Below are 21,829 nucleotides of genomic sequence, written 5' to 3'. Positions count from 1 at the left end.
TCTTGAGACCTTTGACTCAATTCCAGAAAGGTGTACCAGGGGGGCAGATTTGGGGAGGATCTGGGAGCAGATAGTTCTTGGATTGGACCATAAATTGTGGAACCCCTGGACATGGGTGCGCACCTTTGTACTCCTTGCGCCAAAAGGCCTTCATTAAAGACCTGCTCTCTATCTTACTTATTCTAATATGGCCTGGTGAGTTTTTTTCTCCCAGTTTTAGGCAACAAACCCAACCAGAATTTTTTTACTGTGCCTCTATTTTTAAATTCAAAACAGAGGGTCTGTATCCAGATGGCCTACTGGAAATGGTCCCTGGCTCATCAGAAACCAACATTGTCCCTGAGAACTGCCTAAGAGAGTGTTATTAGCCCCTGTTCCAAAACCATGTTAATCACCTTCCAACAATTATGCAGTAAAGAGGCTACAATTATGTAGCCAAGATGCTGGCACTATTAATCTTACTTATTAGTTTAGATGTCAGCAGTAAGAGCTGGATTGGGTACAGGGACGCTGAACCCATTTCTCAGGCGCTCTTAGGGTTTCCTGGTAGCTTCCATGATCTTTGACTTGCAGCACTTCAGCATCTCTAACCACAAATACTTGGCAAAGTGGGCAGCTTGAATAATTTTAACACCCACTATTGCCTCCTGAGCTTGGATGCATTGAAGGTCTGCCTCACCAGCACATCAGTAGGACAGGGACGATCACTTTAATATGTATTGTTGGGGTAATATTCTCAATCTGGCCAGCTTCTTTAGACACTTTTGCTTCTCTTTTGACCTCTGTGTCTCTTTTAATAATTCTGGATAATATTGAAGATGAACTGCAGGCTTCCTTCACAACTGGGAACCTCTGGGAGACTGTCAGGTGTTCAGGTATCTAAGTCAAGTCAGATGAATTTCAGGCCATGTGCTTGCCTCTGCTTTGTGGGGATCCAGCTTAGTGGTGGATAACCCTAATCAATAGTACATTGTCTCCTTAGCCCTCCCTGCTACTTCCTTTCTGCTCACCAAGAATAGCACCACCTTCCCTGGACCTCAGATTTGTCTTCAGCTGAGCCTCTGCCCATGGCTGACTCTGAACTTCGAAGATTCCTCTTGCCTAGTAGCTCTAAAATGCAGACGCTGCTCCAAACCCTTATCTAGTTCCATCCCTCAACCTTTCGTAATTTGACTATTGCAGCCTCCTCTCTCCTTCCATCCTGCATTACTCACGTTTATCTACAATACTGCTAACTCAGAGCTTTCCCAGTTAAGAACTTTGGCCCTATCTTCCCTCTCCATTCGTCATTCTTCTTTGTCCATCTTTTTTCAGCTCTTTTTTTGTCCATCACACCTGAGAAGCATATTGTTTTTGCTAGGAGATCATCATTGGGTCTGTTTTGACTAGTAAATGAGCAGCCAGAGGGGCAGAAGTAGGCTGCCTGCACTGCTAAACTGTTCAAACAGTCCCATGTACAGCTGTAGTATATTATCAGTCTTCCAGGTAATTCCTGGGACAATTTGAGAATTAATATAGGATAAGCTATTAACTCTGGGCAGTTTGGATATGGCCATCCTATTTCCACAGCAAGTTTATAATTTCAGTATGGATATGACTAGACTGTGCCACCTGGTCTCAGGACCAGAGAAGGCACTCAGGACACCTCTGTAGCGCTTCAGGCTTCTGGAGATCTGAAGCAGTGGTAGATTTCTATTGCAGAAAGCTGAAGTGCATAGTACAAAGTAATTGAGATGTGTAATAAACATTGTCATTGTAACATATTTTCTCTTGGGACTCACACTCCCGCTGTGTTACTTCATTACTGCTGCTTAATATCCCTGTTCTAAACAAGCTCTTGGTTCCCCTGAGATCATTTCAGTCACCTTTACCAAAGTTTAATGGTCCAGACAGTGATTAAAATTTTGTTATCTAGTAATTACTCTGTAAAGAAATCGAGTCTCCAGACTTTAAAGATGTGTAGACATCTGCCTACAAGTTACTTTCTCATGAAGAAAGGAAGGATATTTTCCAAAAGTTTCATCAGTGTTATGTCTAAAATCATACTGCTGTTATAATCTCTGCTCAGACAGCCTCAGATTTGCCTTCTCCATGTAGAATTTAATTTGTATATTTCACACGGATGCTTCATTTGTCAAATTTGTTGTTGCACTTAAAGTATTATTGAATTAAAATCTTGCCTATAAAATATTGACTAGATACCAAACCTATCAAGAACAAGTCTCCAGAGTGAAAGTTTCAAAACCATATTAATATGTAGGAAAGCATCTGAGTGGTAAATTTTGTTACAACTAATTATGGAGGTAATCCATTTCTGTCTAGGTAATCACTACATTTCATTAAAAAATGACTTTACAAACACTGGAAGTGTCAGACACTGCAGAGACCACTGAAATGCAAATACCTTGTGTTTTCCAGAGGGCCTTCAGTTTCAGAGACATGCAAGTGATTGGGTAATGTTGTCCTCTGGTGGTTAAGATGACCATTCATTTATTGCTGAGGACAGAACATTGGGCTGGGATTCAGGAAACTCATATTTATTTCCAAAGCTGTGTCAGCCTGAGGGATGACCCTGGGCAGTCACTCTGTCTTTTGTGGCTTGTTTTCTCTTCTGGCAAATGGAATAAGTAAGCCTGACCCTGATACCTATGGATGAAAAGCGAAGTGTAAAAGATGGCCATTTTTATTATAACTCAGAAAACTTTATGTAATCCTTTTATTCTTTCATTTTTTCAGATACATAAGAAATTTTGTGTCTTTTTCACAAAGAAAATATGATGCCATAATGAGAAGCCAATTTTCTTCTATTGCTTATTCTGCTTTAAACAAAGCATGTGACTTTGAAAACAAGCATATGGAACTAATCCTTCATTAGTGTGGGTTAGTTTATGTATGAAAACTTGTAACAATTACTATTTTATTACCAGTTTCAGCTACTCGTGAGTATTTTTCCACTCTCTTTAGTTTTCTACTGCTAGAAATAGTACTTATATCTAAAGACTGCTTGCTGTACTTTTTTAAAAAAAAATTGTGCTTATACTTCTTATAGCACAAATTAAGTCACAGAAGTGATGTTAGAAAGTTACTGATTGCTAAAATATATTTACACTGATATGGATAGAAAGGATGAGATGAAGCTGTGAAGTCTCTTGCAGTCTGGACTCTGTATGCTCCATCTTCCTCTTCCTTCTGAGGCTGCAGAAGTGGAAGATAAACTATTAACTCTGGAGTGTGGCTGCTGAAGTGAGCTGTGCAAGCAGTGTGGCAATTATCAGCACCTCCTCATCCCCTCACAGAATCATACCATCGTTTAGCTCGGAAAAGACCCATAAGATTATAATTTCCAACTGTTTACCCGGCAATGACAAGTCCAACACTAAACTATGTCTCCTACATGTCTTTTAAATACCTCCAGGGATGATGCCTCAACCACTTCCCTGGGCAGTGTGTTCCGATACTTGACAACTGTGCCTGTGAAGAAAATTTTCTAATATCCAACCTAAACCTCCTCTGGTGCAACTTGAGGGCAAGGGACTCTGACAACTACTTTCATACACAGACCGAAGTCTGCCCTACAGAAGCCCAAGTGAACAGTTCTGCTGACCCCTCTTCTTACTTCTCCAAGAATCTCTTACCATTTCATGGTCATTGTGCCCAACTGTCACATAACCTACCAATCCTTCTCTCTTCACAAGCAACAGGTTTTACTCATTCGCTGGGTTAGGAAGATTTCTTTCACACACTACAGGAACCTCCTATACTGTTTCATCTCTGCTGTATGGTATTTCCAGCACATATCTGGTAATTTCCCCATGAGAACAAGGACTGGCAATTACGAGACTCCTCCCAGCTGCTATTTCCTCTGCCTCTTCACCTGGTTGGGTGGTCTTCAACAGACTCTCACCATGGCATCTGACTTGCTGGCCTTCATCCTCAGTCTTATCCATAAACACTCAACTCTATCATCCTCATCATAAAACTCTAGACAATTGAAACACTTCCTAACATACGTGGCTACCCCACCACCTCTCCTTCTTTGCCTATCCCTTCTAAAGAGTTTATAGTCATTCGTTGCAAAACCCTTTGGGTCTGGATCCTCCAGAGGATCTGTCCCAAAAACTAAATAGCATCTCTGTAAACAGAATTGATCTGCAGCTCTCTAGTGATGACTGACAGATGGGAACTGGAAGATGCTGGAGACAGCAACAAGTCTGTAAGAAGGAAGTAAGAAGATGGAAGACAGGAAGTACAGAAACGGACTTCCTGGACTTTCTGCAAATCATCATGACTCGACAAAAGCTGTGTCAGAAAGAGTTTACTATTTTGCAGCCAATCCTGATGTATTTATACATGAAGACACTAATAGTAAACTGACATGTGTATGGCCTAATGTATGTTTACATGAAAGTACCAAGAGTAGGTTGACTTGTGTATGACCTGATGTATGTTTACATAAAAGGCACCAATAGTAAGTTGACATGTGCGTTGTGTGAAAAGTATAAATGTCTGCAACCTGTTACAATAAAGATCTCTTCCAGCCTTCTTGCTATCCTGTCCCTGCTTTGGAAGAAGCTTTGGCCGTCTCAACATAACAGTGACAGAAAGAGAGGAGAGAGAATATATTTTTCATGTTCTGTCTCTAACCTATAAAGTATTTGGGGCTCAGAAGGGGAATGTCTCTCATCTAAAAGGAAGAATTTGAAAGTTGTTTTTTATTTATAAATTCTTCCCCCCCCCCGACTTAAGGTATTTTTGTTTTATTGTCATCTCCTCACCCTAGATTTTTTTCTTTCTTAGCTGGTAGAAATCCTTAAGGTTTAGGCAGTGGAATGATTGATGAAATTTTTCAGAGACATATGAGAAGTGCAGACACTTTCGTGTTTCCTACATTTTGCTATTTTCCAAATTAATGTAAGTTCTGCACTGCTCTGACAGATACAGCTGAGTTTGCCATGGGAAAATGCACAGCCACATTTTGGTTTTGTGTGACAAGTGTCGCGGGTGGGAGTGGAAGGCTTAGGCAGAAGTTATTAAAAAAAACCCCAAACAAAACCCTGCCATTGAGCCACAAGGTGCAGAAAGGACTCCCTTGCTTTCTAAACTTCTCAGAGAGGAGTCTAGGTGCAGCTGAATCCAATCTTAGCCTTGGATTATGTCAATGGTTTAAATTTAAGGAATTATAGAAGTGTGATGGAATGACTTTTGTCCTGCAGGTTTTAATGATTGGCAAAACGAGAGTATTTATATAAAATGAACCATTTATTATTAAAAATGATCAGACAAAGATCTTAATCAGAATTGCTTACTACACAATACAAGTGTTAAAACTACTAGTATAGTATAAGATAGGACAGTGCACTATATTGAAGCAATTATATTAAAGCTAGCAAAAAAAAATAATTATTCATTAAAGATTGATTTAACTCACTCATACCAACACTCATGGGGAGATATCTTTCTCTCAGCTTCGAGGAGTATCCTTGGAGGGCATCGCCACCCAAGGGAGGAATCTCCACACATACACACCAAGAAGGGTTATGTCAGAAGAACCTGATTGCATGAGAGTTCTTTGAAAGAGAACTTTTATAGTATGAAGTGATTGACTGCTAGTCATGCATTTGCAGGCCAGCTACCAGCTTATCTGATTTGAAGTCTGGTGAACCAAGACGGTTTTAGCATAATCAATACCAAGACAGCTGGCGCCAGCAGTTGGACTTGCATGACAGCTTGCATAATGCCTTGCATTGTAAGCATTCTCTGATTGGATTGCAGGTCTTACCAAGGTGGGCTATAATGCCACACCAAGATGCAATCTGCTGCAGAGCAGATTTTGGGGTGTGTTACAGTGGTGCCTGGGAGCCCTGTTACCGGCCCAGGTGCTGTTGTGATAGGGGTTGCACAGACACAGCTCTTGTCACCCGGCCCTTCTCTGGTTGCTGTATAAAATCTTTTCTTTCCTTTCCTATGGCAGGCTGAGTGTGTAGGTGGGCAAAGCTTGTTTGGTATCAGGTCTACAGATAGACCAGCAGAGCCTTGAGGCTTCATGGTTGTATTTCCTGTGTATATGATATCTGGATTTGAGTCAGGACTGCTTCCAAGAAAGAAAGACAGGAGTTCAAACATGCATCCTTTTTCCTGTTTCCTCCTCATTGTGTCTAAGCAGCTGTGTATTTGGCGTGCGTGCTTTTTTGTTTACATCTCAAACTGTGCACTCCTTCTTCTTTCTGTAGATAGTGTGGAAAAGGCCTCTGACTCTCAGGGTAGCTCAGAGTTACAGACAGAATTGGAGGTGTCCAATTAAATACTCTAAGGATCTTTATTTATTTATTTGGACTAATTTCAACAGAGGAGTCAAGTTGGTACCTAATTTAGAGTATTAGCTATTTCACTGAATTCAATGGGTAGATTGCAAATGCTCATGAATCTGTCCCTACACATCCTTGCCAGGTGAGAAGGCAAAGTCTATGTACTTCCAAGCAGGAAGTCACAAGATCTGAACCCCCGGGGCACTCACACAGGTATTTACATCTTCCAGTAGTTTCTTTAGACCCAGGGAATGTTTTGTGCCTAAAGATATACATGTGCTTAAATGATCTGCCATCTGTTTAAATTCCATAAGAGTAGCAAGTTATAATTACTCAGAACAAAAATAATTCAAAGAACTTCTGAATTGCATTGAACTCCTTAATAATTTGTGAAATTTTGGGCATTATGATGTTTGAAAGAACAAATAACATGGTAGATAAGGAGACAAGTCTCTTCCCATGGAAGAGATCTGAGAAAAGAAGTCTTGGAAACCATTAATTCAAGACTGGCTGCCTGGATCTTGCCTGCTTGTGAAGACATCAGATACAAGTTGTTGCAGCAATGACAGAAGACAGAGCACCTCAGGTGCTGGCTTCAGTACACTGACAATTTCCCATTACAGATTGATCCAGATTTTTCTCAAGATTTGCACATAAGTATTCATGTGAGAGAGCACAATTTCAGTTAGAATAAACACCACAGGAAATCTTGTAACAAAATACTGCAAGTGACTAGTTAAGAAAAAAAACAAAACAAAACAAAACTGGTATGGAATGACATATTTGAAGCTTCTATATTTAACTACATTTTTGTGACATCTAGCTATCTGCTCTCTTTGGGTCTTCAATCTGTCTGTCAAAAGACACTGTGTTATGAGACTGATCCTCATAACACAGCTGTACATGAAAACAAGACAACCACGTAGTAGCCTTGAACTCACACTGCTGAAGTCCAAATGGGATGTCCATTGCATCATATGAGGGAAGATATTAGAGCAGATGAAGCATTTCTGAGTGATTCAGAAGCCAGTTTGACATGAAATAAATTCAGTCTGAGCCTAAAGAAAAGGTTTGGTTCAGTTATTGGAAAGTGAAGGTTATTATTATTATTATCATTTCATCTAGGACCTTTTAAGAACTCAATATATTGTGAGTCACTTTCCCTATGTTGTGTTATTTTCCATTTTCATAGGACCTCCCTTCCTGATTTTAGCAAAGCAAGTTCCTAAGTACTGTGAGAAAGGCTGTTCTCCTAATGATAACACTGATGACGTTTGCAGAGCTGGGAAGCCTCATGAGAAAACTTGTTATGCAGATTGAGAAGGACCAGATAAGCTTCTTCTACCTCAATGGGATCAAAAGTGGAGTCACATTTTAAGAAAGCATTCAAGCATTAACAGAGGTTCAGCTGACATGAATCATGCTGGGGAGCTCTGCCAGCCTACATCTGCTTTATACCTGCTGCTGCAAAGTTCTCCCAGTGTTCTTTAGATAATAATTCAGCACATTAAAGAACTTTGGACTAACTCAGTGGAATTGGTTAAATGTTAATATGTATTAAGGTGACTTGTAACAACGGCAGACAAGGTTATTTGTTTCTTACTTGGTGTAAAATAGCTAGAAAGGTTGTAGGGGCAGGTAAAAATGACCCATTGCCTAGAAGCATACTTGAGAAATAAAATTAATGGAATTTTGTAGAATTCATAATTTGGGTGATTTGGGGAAAACTTCTGTTATTTTTCATTCTCACAGAAAGCTAAATTTGGAAGGTGAATCACCTGATTCAGGAGGAAGTGATTATTTGTAAGAACTGTGAATGTTTCTTGAGATAGAGCTGGTTGCTTCATATTAATTTAAATGCATTTAACAATGAAAGTATCATCTATAGCACTTCTGCCTGTCAGAATGGAGTGGAAAATACCTTTTCCTCTTCAAGTTCAATAATTTTCCATGAGGAGTGTCAGAAACTTCCTGGAATTTCAAAGTTTTCCCCAGTGGCCAGGTTTTCCTGAACCTGGTGAAAAGCAAGACCCAGAAACCACAACAGCAACGTTGTGACAATGAAATAATATGACACCAAGATCTGCATATCAAAGCAGGGGTGAGGAATCACCTCCATCTACAAAACTGATAAAGTTTTGGAGGTTGGACTTGGTGATCTCCAGAGGTCCCTTCCAACCCTAATGAACTATTCTGTGATTCCATGAGTCTAAAGCTAAGCAGCTTTACTCTCATTGAAGTAGTCTTGCAATGAGATTACACACACTGTAAGGAAGTACGTGTCCTCAGATTTAAGCCTTCCCTTCGTTTTTGCTCACAATACAGGAAATGGCTGGTATTTTCAGGGGCAAAATAACACAAGTCATTAAAATGGTAAACCCCCCCCAGAATTGTACTCTAAAAATATGGTTATTGGAAGCAAATGAACTCTTTAGCTCAGAGGTCAATTTTTTCTATTATGCCGTTTGTACAGACTCTTATTTATGAAGCTGAATGCCTGACTTGCATTGCTTTTTCACTGCCCTTCTTTAAGAAGTCAAATGGGAAAGACAAAGGGCAATTTTGAAATCTGTTAATCTTTCCATGTTTTGCAGAGTTCTACTCCCCATAATGTAACTGAAAGTCCAAATGTAGGCAGGAAGAAAGTAAAAATTGTTATTCTGTCTCTTAAAAAGGTTGAAAATGCAACAGCAGTTTTGCTAGTCTAGACTTCTACACCGAGAAAATAAAAAGGAGGATTGTTTTGCTTCAACCCAGTTTCAAAGACTGAATTGGTTGGTTAATTGGATGAACCTAACATCAAATGGTATTTCCTAGTAATTCCCAGGGTGTTCAGGAGTGCACTCTTCCCCATGAGCTGAACTCCTCAGAGGATTACACAGCCCAGAACATAATGAAGAATTCCCACCTGAACAATTTTGTGTTATATACTCTGAGATGAACATAATAATGAAGAGACAGTCTGATGAGGTGGCTTACACTTCAACTCCTGAAAAGCATTGCAACTTAACATACTTGAAATAAAATGTTGTGCATCACCCCTGGTCTGAATTGGAAGCTTTTTTTTGCTCAGCACTTTTGAAATTAAAACTTTCAGCATATTTGAACAAAAATTATTGGAATTTTTTATTATGTGAAAATATCTGATATTCTAAATTTTGCCTAAGCAAAGAGTAAGTACTGAAATACACATGACCTGGGCTGAAAATTTGAAATTTGGTTGATATCACATTGCAAGGAAATTCTTATTGGCATGCAGTCCAAACTATAATGATCCTAAAAGGGGAGTAAAATGCATGCTGCAACATTTCTGTACGCATGCTTCTCACTGTCATAAAGGGCAAAGGAGGGAAACACTTTTCAATGCTAATGAGACTGTGTTCCTCTGAAAAAGGCATTGCTGTCTCTGGGCTATTGATGGAGCTAAATGCAGAACTTCTTTAAGCCCTTATGTGGAAGGGCAAAAGTCAAGTTTTTAGTATCAACAATTTGACCGGTAATGAATATTCTCTGCAATATGCAGCACTTTCTTCAGACCTCTCCTTTGCAGCAATCCTGAGAGGACAAAATCATTTCAGAAATGTAAAAACTGAGTCGCAGCTGAATTAAGAACTCACCCCTTGGATATCAGACGCCTGTTGGGTATGATCACCCCACTAAAATGTGCACTTGCCTTGTTAGAAAACTATAGGAAGTGAATTTCAATATGTTTTGTGTAACTGTGTAGTGCAATAGACATGAACTCAGTCCAAGCCACTAAATGTTGAAACTAGCAGAGCTACCCCAATGAATGCTGAGAATTATTATAGTCAAAGACACCACTATGGCTGAGATTATGGCAAGCATTTTCTTGCCTTTATAAACTGGAAAAATGATATATAAACTCTCAAGAAAATTACCTTTGTTCACATTGTTCTCAGTAGCACCACTATATGCTTCAGTAATTTTTAATGTTTTTTATTTTTTTGATCCATACAAGGAAGGAAGGTTCTGAGATATATGTGCTGAAAACAAATTATATTAATAAAATTAGGTTTTTTCTGCAAACTTGGCTGGTTCCAATGCATTGTTAAATGCCAGCTACTCCAATCTCAAATGATGCAATGAATGTAAGACCATTGATTTCAATGAAATTATGATATTTTAAATCATCTTAGTAATTTGGTCCCATATATTCCGTAATCATAAAAAAAGAATATAGATTAGTGGAATTATTTTCTTTCACATCTCCTCCATTGCTCTTTGCTGAATTTTTGTGCAATTGAGTCATAAACCAGTCTGAATGAGATTAAACGTAATTACTCTATTGTAATGCATTACCTCTCTTTACAAGTTTCAGAGATTGCTTTAAGGAAACATTCAGTATAAGTCTTCCAGACGCATAATCATCTGTAAACTTTCCTGTTTTTTTACACACATGAACAAATGGATTTGCAAGCACTTTGTTGTAATATGTGGGCCCTAAACCCCAAATTCTCCACTGGAAGACATGGGCAACTAGGTACTTTGTTCACCAGGAAAGTTATTGGAACTTGTTATCACTTAGAGAGCTGCCCAAAATGAGCAGAAGGAATAATCCTGTTTTGGTAAATACAAACTTCAAATGCAATATTTATTATTTATTAGAGATAATTACTTTCTTTTTCCCTTCTGTGAATACCAAAATGCTGTAGCTAGAAGTTGAATCTAGGCTACAGGCTGAGGAAATTTTTTATGATCTGGTCCCTGTAAAAAAAAGACTGTAATTAAAAAAGATTGAACACCATAAATCTCTGCAAAGCACTGTTTTCATGAGCTATATATTCAGTCATTCAGTATTTGGAAAGTTTCAGAATAAAGTTGACGCTATCATATTTAGCTTAAAATATGCCAGAAGGCAGACCTGGATTCATTTCACATGGGAAAATTATTCCATAGATTCAGAGAGTTTCCATAGATCCAAAGAGTTTCCTGTCAGGTAGATTTAGCCAAATATTCAACTTACATGGACCTTCTCCAAGCTTTATCCCAGTTATTTGGATCATAACTATCATTACTACAAGTTTAAATATTTGATTCCAATTCCAATCTTAAAACTAAAATGGAAATAAGACATATAACTGAATTTGAAAATATGAGGTTCTGAAAATGTACTTACCTTTTTTCATAATGGGATCTTAGATATTCAAGGACTCAAAATCATTTTTTTACAGGGTTTTGCCCTATATTTGTTACCGTGGCAGCTTACCATACTGTGTGCTGTAGAGTTTTACCTTGCCCCTCTTTGTTAGCTGGGCTGCACTTGCAGGCCTTTACAGAACTTGTATCCTAGTATAAAAACTAAATTGCATTTAAATTATAGTATCATTTGGACTGGTCAAATAATTGCCTCTAAGCCAAAAAGATCTGTAAAATTATATTGCTAAATCTACAGTAAACAAAAGGTTTCATGGCATTTCTTTAATAGATGAGCTGTTCTGCAGAACCTCTTCTTTGTGAAAATTGTCTGGCCTGTTTGAGCTTCAGAGCTTCACCATAATGACATTATTTACTATAATACAGCCTTGGGCAAAGCAAGTTAAAAACAAAATCACATCAAAAGAGAACATTTAAACTAGAAGGCATCTTTTGTATTAAAAGTTACTTTCATTTCCTCTGGCTGAATAATTCTTTTGTGATAGTTATGTAGAGAAATAGCCTAATGCAGTAAACTCTGTGAATTGTGGAAGCTGCACAAATGTTATCACTAGACAATAACTAATTCCCAGAGAACGTACCAAGACAATTCACAGTTCTACCGAGGCAAAAACTATAGCAAAAGTTCCCTTTAAAGGAGCATTTTTGCAAAGATAGACGGAGGTTTTAAAAATGGTGGAAGAGAAACAGAGACAGAATAAGAAAAAAAATTATTTGGCTACCTAATAACTCAATGAAGACAGATTATGCTCATATTTTTGTTGATTCTTCTACTAATTTTTCTGCTAATCTCAGAAGTGTTTTCTATCTGGTGAAAGTGCTATTACGTGTTGCAACACAGCATGCCAGAAACAAGCAGCAGAAAGTGACCTTAATCCTACTATCCCCAACCCACCTAAAATGTTCAAAGATACTGCTAAAAAAGAAAGAATGTTTGTTTTATTTTCTCCTTTTATAACTTTCAGAGTTGTTTTATATATCAGAAACTCAAGTCAGATTTTGGAAAAGCTTTGGAGGTGTGATAGAATACAGTTTGGAATAAAAATGGCATATTGAGGGATTTTGATCACACAGGCAAATATGTTAAAAAAATGCTTTCTCGTTTCCCAGACAGGTTAAACAATTCCATTTCACTGAACAACAGTGGCTAATTGTATAAGTGAGGAAGAGAAGCCCAGATCTGTTTTACTGTTAAGGTAACATGGCAACATCTCTTTTCTATGCAAGTCTATGAAAGCCCATCATGACCAAAATAACTTCAGATTAAATAGATGCCAGTGCATTTCTTGAAGATTGTATAGTGTCTGGATTTTTTTTTTTCTGACAGATACATGTTGAAAATTCTTACTGGTGTCAGGAGCTGAGGGAAGCAACTCTCCTTTGGAGGCAGTCAGCTATATATCAGCTCATACTTGGAATACCTCTATTAAAAGCTGTTATTTTGCAGTGTTTTAAGGACAAAAGAAAGGTCACACAAAACATAAATAATAATATGTATATGTTTTATGGGAATAGGTTTTTATATTTAATAACATTTACACAAAGGCTGCCCAAACTCATTTATTACCTTTGGTGAATGGTTGTGAAGAACTGTTTCCCTTTCTCTGGCTTGTCTGGGTTTTTTTTCTCTCAATATTTTTTCATATATATTTGAAATGCTGGGTTTATGTAAAATGCTTTAGGAGAAGTTATATTCTCTGAACAACCTGTTTCCTGGGGATGCTCTGTGATGGATCAAGATACCACTATAACAACGTCCTCTTCATAGTGCAAGACTACATGGCAACTGTGTTGGATGACTCAGTAAGTGGTTTATTAATTTGTTTTTATCAAAATAACGACTGATATATTGCTAAATGTCCATTGCTAAATATCACTATTGGATGTTGGATGTAAAAGGGTCTTAACTGGGGTACGGTCAAAAGCACCTACAAGTAAGAACACTCTGGTCCTAATCTGATAAAGTGGGTCCATTAATTTTTCTGTCTTGGGATTCAATCTCTGTGAGCAGAAACAATATTGCAACACTCCATGATTAATTGCATGGGGTAATCATAATCTTTATGTAAGATTTTGCTTGGTCTCTGCACATTAAAGGTCTTGCACAGGCCTTATTTTATCTTCTTCATGAGAATCCCTCACCACCTGGTGCTTCTTGCCTATCTGTCTCAGGAAAGTAAGTATTTAAAGATTTTTGAAGATGCCCAGTGCTGTGGGTTGCCTTTCCTGTGCATCCGCAGACAATGTTTTGCACAATGACCAGGAGGAAAGATGATCAAATATATCTTTACAAATACCAAATTTGGGCACATTTGAGCTAACTGAGATTCCCAGCTATGCTCTTTCTGATAGCAGAGACACCATGAAAAACCAAGTGTGATGTATATCTTTCTAAGATGCATAAAGACTGGGATGTGAAATTTATTAAGTCAGTTATTGAGACTTGAATAGATGATTGGAAGAAAGCACTGGATACATATTATAAAAGGGTAGAAACTTAAAAGGATTTTGTGTTATTAAGTGATAAAGAATGTATTTAATATATCAAGATATATTTTCTCAAACGTAAATGATTCTAAGGCCAGGTTGTTGGATTAAAGTTGACAGCAATAAGAAAAATTCCCTTGTTTTGTCAAAAAATGTGTCTTAGAGAAGATGTGTATCAGGTACAGCTTTAAAGTAAAGTAAAGCTTTCAGAGAAAGCAGATTTATTTCCTTACTCTTGTATTAGCAATTGCTGTAATTCATATTTTAAATTTCTTCTTTTACTTATACTTGATTTTCACAGTAATATTAATTGGCAAAATAATTCCTTCCTCTATAGATTGGCAGTTGGTATAAGAGAAGTGGGATCTAGAAAGGCTCTTGGATTGCAGGAAGTGCCACTTTCCTCCTCTATGAATGTGTTGGTGGTCTCCAGAGAGGATAAATGAGGAAAAAAAGGAGCTAATTCCACTTGCTGCTCATAATAGCCAGATGGCCAGATGTCTCAGCCATTGTTTGCTGTGGACAGCTAATTTGAGTTAGTGATGTGCTCTGGGTAGAATTCAAGAGCCTTGTTTCTGTTGGGAGAAAGGATCTGTGACCCTATCTCTTTGTGCCAGGGTCTGGTAGAGGAAGAGCTGTGTCTGAGCACTGATGTGCTTTCATAATCTAAGCACAAAATGGAAAAGAATTAGTTTGAACAGTGATTTACAGAAACTCTGTGGAGGCATGTCAGCAATATCAAGAGACACCTGAGCTAAGAGAGACCTCTTGCCTACTGGAAACTGGCTATGTTTCTTCCCAGCTGGTTATGATCAAATGGTGAGTGTCCCCAAACTTATCTCCTGGGTTTAAAAGCACAGTTTATTTAATGCTGAAACAGTGCAAGTGGGTCTCATTGTTTTGAGTTGTGCTTGGGCTCCTTCACAATTTACATCTTTTCTGTGCAAAGCCAGGGTTGGATCCAGCTGCTCCATGAACAAGCCACTGTATGGCTGGCAGCACAAATCACCCCAGCTTCTCTCCGTTTCTCCCTGTTTCTCCCAGCAGGCTGTGTGTTTCTGTTTGAATAAGTTTAAGATCTTTAAATATTTACTTGGCTTTTTGCTTTCCTACTAGAAAATGGTGATTCAGTTTGTTTCTAGTATTTGCCAGGATCTTTTCAGCTTGTGAGTTTACCTTTCCTTAAATTACGAAGCACAGTCTTTACAGAGAGGGATGAGCAAGACTTAACTGTAAGACTGAACCAGAACTCAGGTCAAAGAACCAGTTGTTGCTGTTGAAGGTAAGAGGCCATCAAATGGTAGGATTTTCAAAGTCGCTCTGAGGACTTGCACTCTTAGATCCATTAAATATTAGCAGCCCTTTTAAACATCTACCTTTCTGCAGTGTTTTAGAAAACCTAGTATCACCCAGCAGGAAAGTGAGGTGTTTCTTTCCTGTGGGAAATGCAAGAACAGTCAGGGGCTATTGGAGAAAGGAGGAAGAAGATGTCCAGCACCACCACAGATGGAATCCTGTCCCCTAGAAGAAGGTTGCTATTTTGGGAAAAGGGAATATGGTGTCCTGAGACTCCAGGAAGAGGAGGAGCCCAGAAACAGCTGCAAAGAAAGGGCAGAGATGATGGCAAGATGGAATGGTAACTGAAAACATAGGAAAGGGGAAGAAGGGAATGGCAAAGCTCTCCAAAATGAATGGTGACCAAATGAAGCACATATAATTAAGTTGGATGCTTTCTGGGCTGAAGAAAACACTGAGTGTTCACTCTGTTTGAGCAGTGTTAGTCATTACCGAGAAAGGTCTGAAAACCACTGGCTGACAAGACATTAATGCTAGTTTTATTTTGTGCACTTAAAATACTTTAAATATATATATAATTGCAAAGAGTCAAACAATCTATATGACTGTTTGCCAGATGTTTATGCTTCAAAAATATAGTCAAGCTATTGAAACTTCAATATCCTTGACCCCACTAATTGGAAAATGCTTCAGCTATGATTTTTGAGTGTTTGATCATTATATTAAGGTCAAATGTGTCTTCAGTAATCACACAACTACGTGGTAGATGGGGGAAATCAGACCTATAAGGTTCAATGATTTCTGTGAAGAAAAGAGAATATTTTTCCTGGTGCAGATGTGATCAAAGATTAAAAAATACCAGAGCGCATGCAAAATGATTACGTTCTGTATTTATGGCAGGATTAGTCTTGGCAAATAGAAAATAATACCTTACTGGGAGCAGACTAGCTACTGAGATCGGATTCATTGGTATGCTCTGGCTGCTCGGTGCTCCATCAGAGAGTACAGCTGGTTTATGTTGTCAGAGCAATAGAAAGTAGCCAGGATTTACAAGAGAAATGGGACCAACATGTGCTTTATTTATGATTATTATTTTTTAAGGTGAAATAAAAAAAAGAAAACATTGTCAAGCATCACAAAGCTGATACCTGCTCTGTGACATGGCAGACTGACTGCAGTTACTTAAACCCAAACTACTCTTGAGCATAATTGCTGTAGCAAGCATCCACCCACTGGCAATGCACAGAACTCTCAGTCACCGTTTCTCTGCAAGCAACCAGAGAGAGGCAAGTGAAGTCTGATGTACAGCCAGGAGAAGAGCAGTTTCATCCTGGATTTGATAAGGTAGTTTTGGGCCACAATCCCTGCTATTATCCTGCCTTCTCTGTGCTGCATGAGGGAGTTCCCCTGTCATGGGGCAATTCACATATCAGTGCCAGTCCTTGAAATGCCGATTTAATCACTACTGAAAACGTAGCTGGGAAAGGGTTAACTGCTTTGAAAGTACTTATCTCTGCGACATGTTGAGACAAAGGTGACACTTTGGTCACAGCTTCAGTCTCCTACACCCTACATGCATGCTCTAAAGGCAGTTTGTGGTTATTTTTTTTTTAAAACCTGTGACAACATTATCATTTATGTTACTGCCTTATGTTTTCTCTCAGAAATCACTATTGCCTCACCTGCAATAGAGATGTTTGTGTGCTTGCTTCAATTCAAATTACTTCACTTGCAGACATACTGTGTTTTGACTGATTAAAGCAATCTAACTCATTTTGATGAAAGCAAACTACGGATTGATTGCCTCAGAGAGTCAGCAGATGTGACTGAAAAGTGTCTTCTAACTGAGGTCAGGTCAGTCAAGAAGTTTTGCATCTTAAACTGGCATACAGGCCTGAAGACATTGTCTATACATGTATGGCCAGTCTTCGCGAACGAAGATTTGGGAAGGGTCTTTGCCCTTCGAGCCTGCGCAGTGGATTTTTTAGGTGAGACACAGTGTGCGCTGAGCTGAGCCCACCCTTTAATCCTGAGGTTCATCTGCCGGGGCCGAGCAAGCTTGGACAGTGGCAGTGAGGTCCTCAGGACGTAGGTTTGTTTAGAGTGACCTTCTCTTAGATGGATGGCCTTACAGGGCTAACGAGCTCCATCTACCCGGGGGACTCCTCTGACCGGGACCCGAACCCGGGCCGCGGCGGTGAAAGCGCCGCATCCTAACCACTAGACCACCAGAGGGCCCCTACATTGTCTATACACTGGCTCAGCAAACCTTCTGGTCATCTACCCTGTGCCAGCCTCTGGCCTCTGCTTGAGATTCAAAGCCTTGCTCCAGCAGAAATTAAGGCAAATAATGTGGTTTCAATCATCAGGCAAAAATCTGCCCGTGATTATTTCTTTAATTGTTGTCCCTTTGATATTAACTTACCTCCACACAGGGAAGAGCCAACAAAGACAACATTGCCAAGTCATGCAGAAAAAAATGCAGTGGTTGGTAACTGTATTAGGACCGGAGGAGTAGGAAAGCCTGGAACTGCTGCAAAGCAAACCCCTGGAACAAGAACTTTAGATGACCCTGTTACTCAATTTGTCATCTCCTGTATCAAATACCTCAGTAATATAAGAGATTTCATGATTTATTTTTTTTCCCAGTAAGTTGGATTCTTTTGTTTAGTTCTTAGATTTATGAGAAGAAGTACATATTTGAGAGCCCCACTTTCTCTACACCCATTAAGTTCATAAACCCAGTTTTATAATGTACTCAATACCATCCTGTTTAGATGACCCCTACCATGGACAATTAGAAAGTGATCATACTGTTAATCAGACCCTGTAAAACTAGCAAATAGAGAAAATCTGGTTCTCTCTTGTAACTGATGTTAGGATAACAAAGGTACTGATACGGGTTGATATTTTTATAGGCATGGAGACAAGACTATTAAATTTCTCATTTTATTTTTTGTTTTGTTCTCACTGATTAGTGAAAATGGAGGATGAGATATATGACCTAGTGAGGGTTCAGATCAGATCAGTAATTGAAACACATTCTAGACATGAAAGGATTGCCTAGAGTTTAGAAATCATTAAAGACTGAAAATTACTCTCTGTAAGGGAGCTGGAATAAAACAGTGTTTTGGAAAATAAGCAAAAACTTCAGAAATTGCTTTCAGAAGTTCTGCTGTAACTTTGATTGTGCAACTGCCAGTTTTGCAAGCATTTAAATTTGAATTAATGTCTTGACTGCAGCAAACAGGCAGCAAAGGGCAACTGATCTTGCTTCCAGCTGTGCAATGATCAGTGACTTATTTATTGGACTTGTAAAATCAAAATTTGTTGCTTATTTTTTACTAAGCAGAATGGAGTTACTGCTGGCATTACTACATAATGTATGCAAATGAACAAACATTACCTTTTGCTGTATACAATTTGTGAGTGATTTTGTTGATATTTTGTGATTCATTCTTCTAATACCAGCTTATGCAAAATGTCATGCCTAAGAGGGGTCCATTTGTTTTGGGTTTTGCCTTCTGTTTTCTTTTGGCTTTCTGTAGTTAAGCTGATGGAGAGCTTCACACCAAACCCTGGTGAAAATGAGTTGGTAGTGGGTTTGCTCTTCATCATATTTCACAGAAACATCAACAGGAGAATTTTACTTGGGAAGAGCAGATTATCAGAACTCCTGCAAAGCAAAAGTGTTGCAGTTCTCAAGAGAGCTAAATAAACAGTGGGCATTAATCTGTTTCAGAAATAGAGAGCACTTGATACACTGCAGCAGCTGAAGTTGCTGAGATGTTTCTGCCTCTTTTCTGCTGCAGGTTTTTCTTTAGTTCCCTTAGTAGTTCACATAGTAAAAATACCCACCAACTTTTGGCAGGTTCTATTGAACTAGGAGACCTAGGAATTAATTTGTATTGACCCAACAGAGGGTTGATAACCTGCAATGGCAAAGCTGGCCATCCTGCTGGTGGTCACCTGGCTTCCACACCATCAGATACAGCCTCCTGCCTGTCTGTGGAGCACGGGGTGCTGCAGCAAGCTGAACTCTTCTGCTTCTTTGTCTCCTGACAGATGTTACCCAGGGAAGGGCTGTGACAGCAACTCTTAATACACATGCTATCTGCCTCTCTGTTGCTATGTAACAGTGAGACTGAGTCTCATTGTTCAACTTACATTTTTATTTCTCTGGAAATAACTTTCTGCTGGGACCAGGAAAAATAAAATGTATTTCTTTAGTCTTCCCCCTCCCTTCTCATTCACTTATACTGCCTTCTTTAAAGTGTTACAGTTTGTCCAGGGTCTCTTTATAACTTGTTTCTTAATAGGAGAAGCAAATCTCTACATAATGCAGTCCCTATTTCCTTAACAATCAGAAATCTTCAAGCCTTCCTGACACCGTCACCAGATCTCCACCATAATTACAGTGACTTTCAAAAGTACTAGTTCTCCTGCAGCATTACATCAGGGTATAATGATATAAGGAATATGAAAGAAGTCTTTTTGCACAGTAGTTTTATAACCTATAGAAGATATAGGAACTAAATTACGACCTTCATTATTCAACTCCTAGTAATATTTTCTTTCTAGACCCCATATTCCAGAACAGTCCAGAGAGGGAAGGGCAGATACAGACCCTAAGCTGGGGAGTCAGTCAAATCAGTTTTCTTGAATCACACTCATCACGACCTTATCATCCTGTTTCACTGAATAGCACTAATACCTCCCTAAAATATTTCATAATTAATGTACAAACTTTATCTGAAGCAAAAAGTCATTCAAGTAGGTATCTGAGATAGATTCTTCCTTTCTGTGAAACTGCAAAGTAATAAAAACAAACTCTGCAGCACAGCCAACTACTGGTAACCATGTGCACCTTATGCTATAGGCACCTGGAAAGCCGGTGGTTACCTAAAGCAACAACTTCCTGGGAAGGCAAAATTATCATATGTGTGGATTCAAATACCCCAAATTCATCCTACTAAATTATATACGTCAGACATTAAGGTAGTTTATGATTATGAATTCAGTATCACACAATGAGTGGAAATACTTAATGACATTGGTCTCTGAAGCTAGTGCAGATTGTTTTCCTTCTTTGGAGGTTATATTCTTGGCTTGTTTTTATTCGAGTGACATGATGATTGATAGATGGAGTGAATGTAGCCAAAATAGTTGCACAGTTACTTGATTACAATGAATTCTGTTCATCCACCTTCACATTAACTTTGGGTTCGTTTCTCGCAAACTTTCAGCTTCTGAAGTTTCTAGAGAAAATATTTTCAGACAATGAATTTTAAAACACTTTTCCATACTTTTTTTGAAAGTTCTTGTGCACTCTTATCCCTGGGTAGCAAGACAGCATGGCACCTGCACACCTTGTTCAGGGCAACCCTGTAAGGGAGGAAAAGAAGGCTACAAGTAGAAAAGAGACCCAGGAGCCAGACTGGACAATCAACTGGGCGTTATAATACAATGCCCATTTACAGTGGGAAAGAAATGTGATAGGTCTGTCTATCATGCAAAGCAAAGACAGAAGGGTGTAACTGTACAACAGTGACTTTACCATCTCTAAACCTGTACAGCTGGGTGAAGTTCAGGATGCTGTGATCAATTCATATTGTAAAGATCTAAAAGATAACCATATGAAAATAATTTTGATGTTGTCAATTGTGAGTAGAGGTAGGAGCTAAACCAAGTAGTTTCTCCATGCGTTAATGATACATTAAAGCTCACCTATTGTTTTACTTGCAGGGATTCTGTCTGTTATCTCTGCTTGCAAACATATTTCAATACTTTTGAATACGGAAATAAGTCTAAAAAAATTCAGAATTATAAAAAAATTCAAAATTACCAAATAAAAAAAATTGTGTTAGACATACTTATTATGTGTTTTTATTTATTCTCTGTTTTTCATCTGTACTTTGACAAACAGAGCTGACACTTAAAAGCAACTATGGTCAATCCCATCTCCTTGAAAATCAATACCTGTCAGAGGAACATGAATTCAGGGTCATGGATTTAATTTCTATAAACCCCAAAAGTGCTTCTATGTTTAAGTTAAATAGATAAATGATAGGATTTAAAGTTTTTATTTCTTTTAGTACCACCAAGTTCTGATTAGACATAAATTGTCTGTAAACCCTTGGTTAGATGTTTATACTTAAATTTAAATATGCTTCTATCTTCTCCTCATAGGTCTTTGTCACTTTCCTCTAAAGTGACCCTGCTGAAGTAGTTTTTACTTCATTCAGAGAGAATATTGAAAGCACGTTATACTATTTATATATTTATTATATATATATATAATATTTTAAGAGGATGAAAGCCTAGCAATCCTTTCAAATGGTTCTTTCACTTGTTCTCACTTGTTCTTTAAGAAGTGGCTGACCAGCCACTAAATATCTGAGTCCTTTTGAGACAGCCAAGGGATGTCCTGATCCATGAGTCCTTTAGGGAGAAATTCTTCTGCCAAAAGTGAAATTGATCATTCCCATTACAAAAGTTTGTCAGACCTGGAGCGAATATTTCACATACAGCCCAGGTGGAAGTGGATTGAAAAAAAAAGAGGTTTT

The 21,829-nt window shown here is 38.5% G+C and overlaps 2 long non-coding RNA genes across 2 annotated transcripts in view; one reads left to right on the top strand and one right to left on the bottom strand.

Moving 5' to 3' along the window:
- Positions 1 to 1,581: 1,581 nt before the first annotated feature.
- Positions 1,582 to 18,820, bottom strand: LOC116784694. Its single transcript, XR_004356206.1, has 3 exons — positions 18,670 to 18,820; positions 17,689 to 17,796; positions 1,582 to 2,646 (listed from the first exon to the last, which is right to left on the bottom strand). It is a non-coding gene; the product is annotated as an uncharacterized LOC116784694 (long non-coding RNA).
- LOC116784696 overlaps positions 15,349 to 21,829 on the top strand; it is a 125,792-nt gene continuing 119,311 nt past the window's right edge. Inside the window, exons 1-2 of the long non-coding RNA XR_004356208.1 lie at positions 15,349 to 15,603; positions 16,365 to 16,607. This is a non-coding gene — a long non-coding RNA (uncharacterized LOC116784696). The remainder of the gene's footprint in view (positions 15,604 to 16,364; positions 16,608 to 21,829) is intronic.

Source organism: Chiroxiphia lanceolata, chromosome 3 (assembly GCF_009829145.1).
Source record: "Chiroxiphia lanceolata isolate bChiLan1 chromosome 3, bChiLan1.pri, whole genome shotgun sequence".
In the NCBI taxonomy this organism is placed as follows: domain Eukaryota; kingdom Metazoa; phylum Chordata; class Aves; order Passeriformes; family Pipridae; genus Chiroxiphia; species Chiroxiphia lanceolata.
The sequence above is the reverse complement of the archived record's forward strand: the minus strand, read 5'-3'. Positions and strand labels throughout refer to the sequence as shown.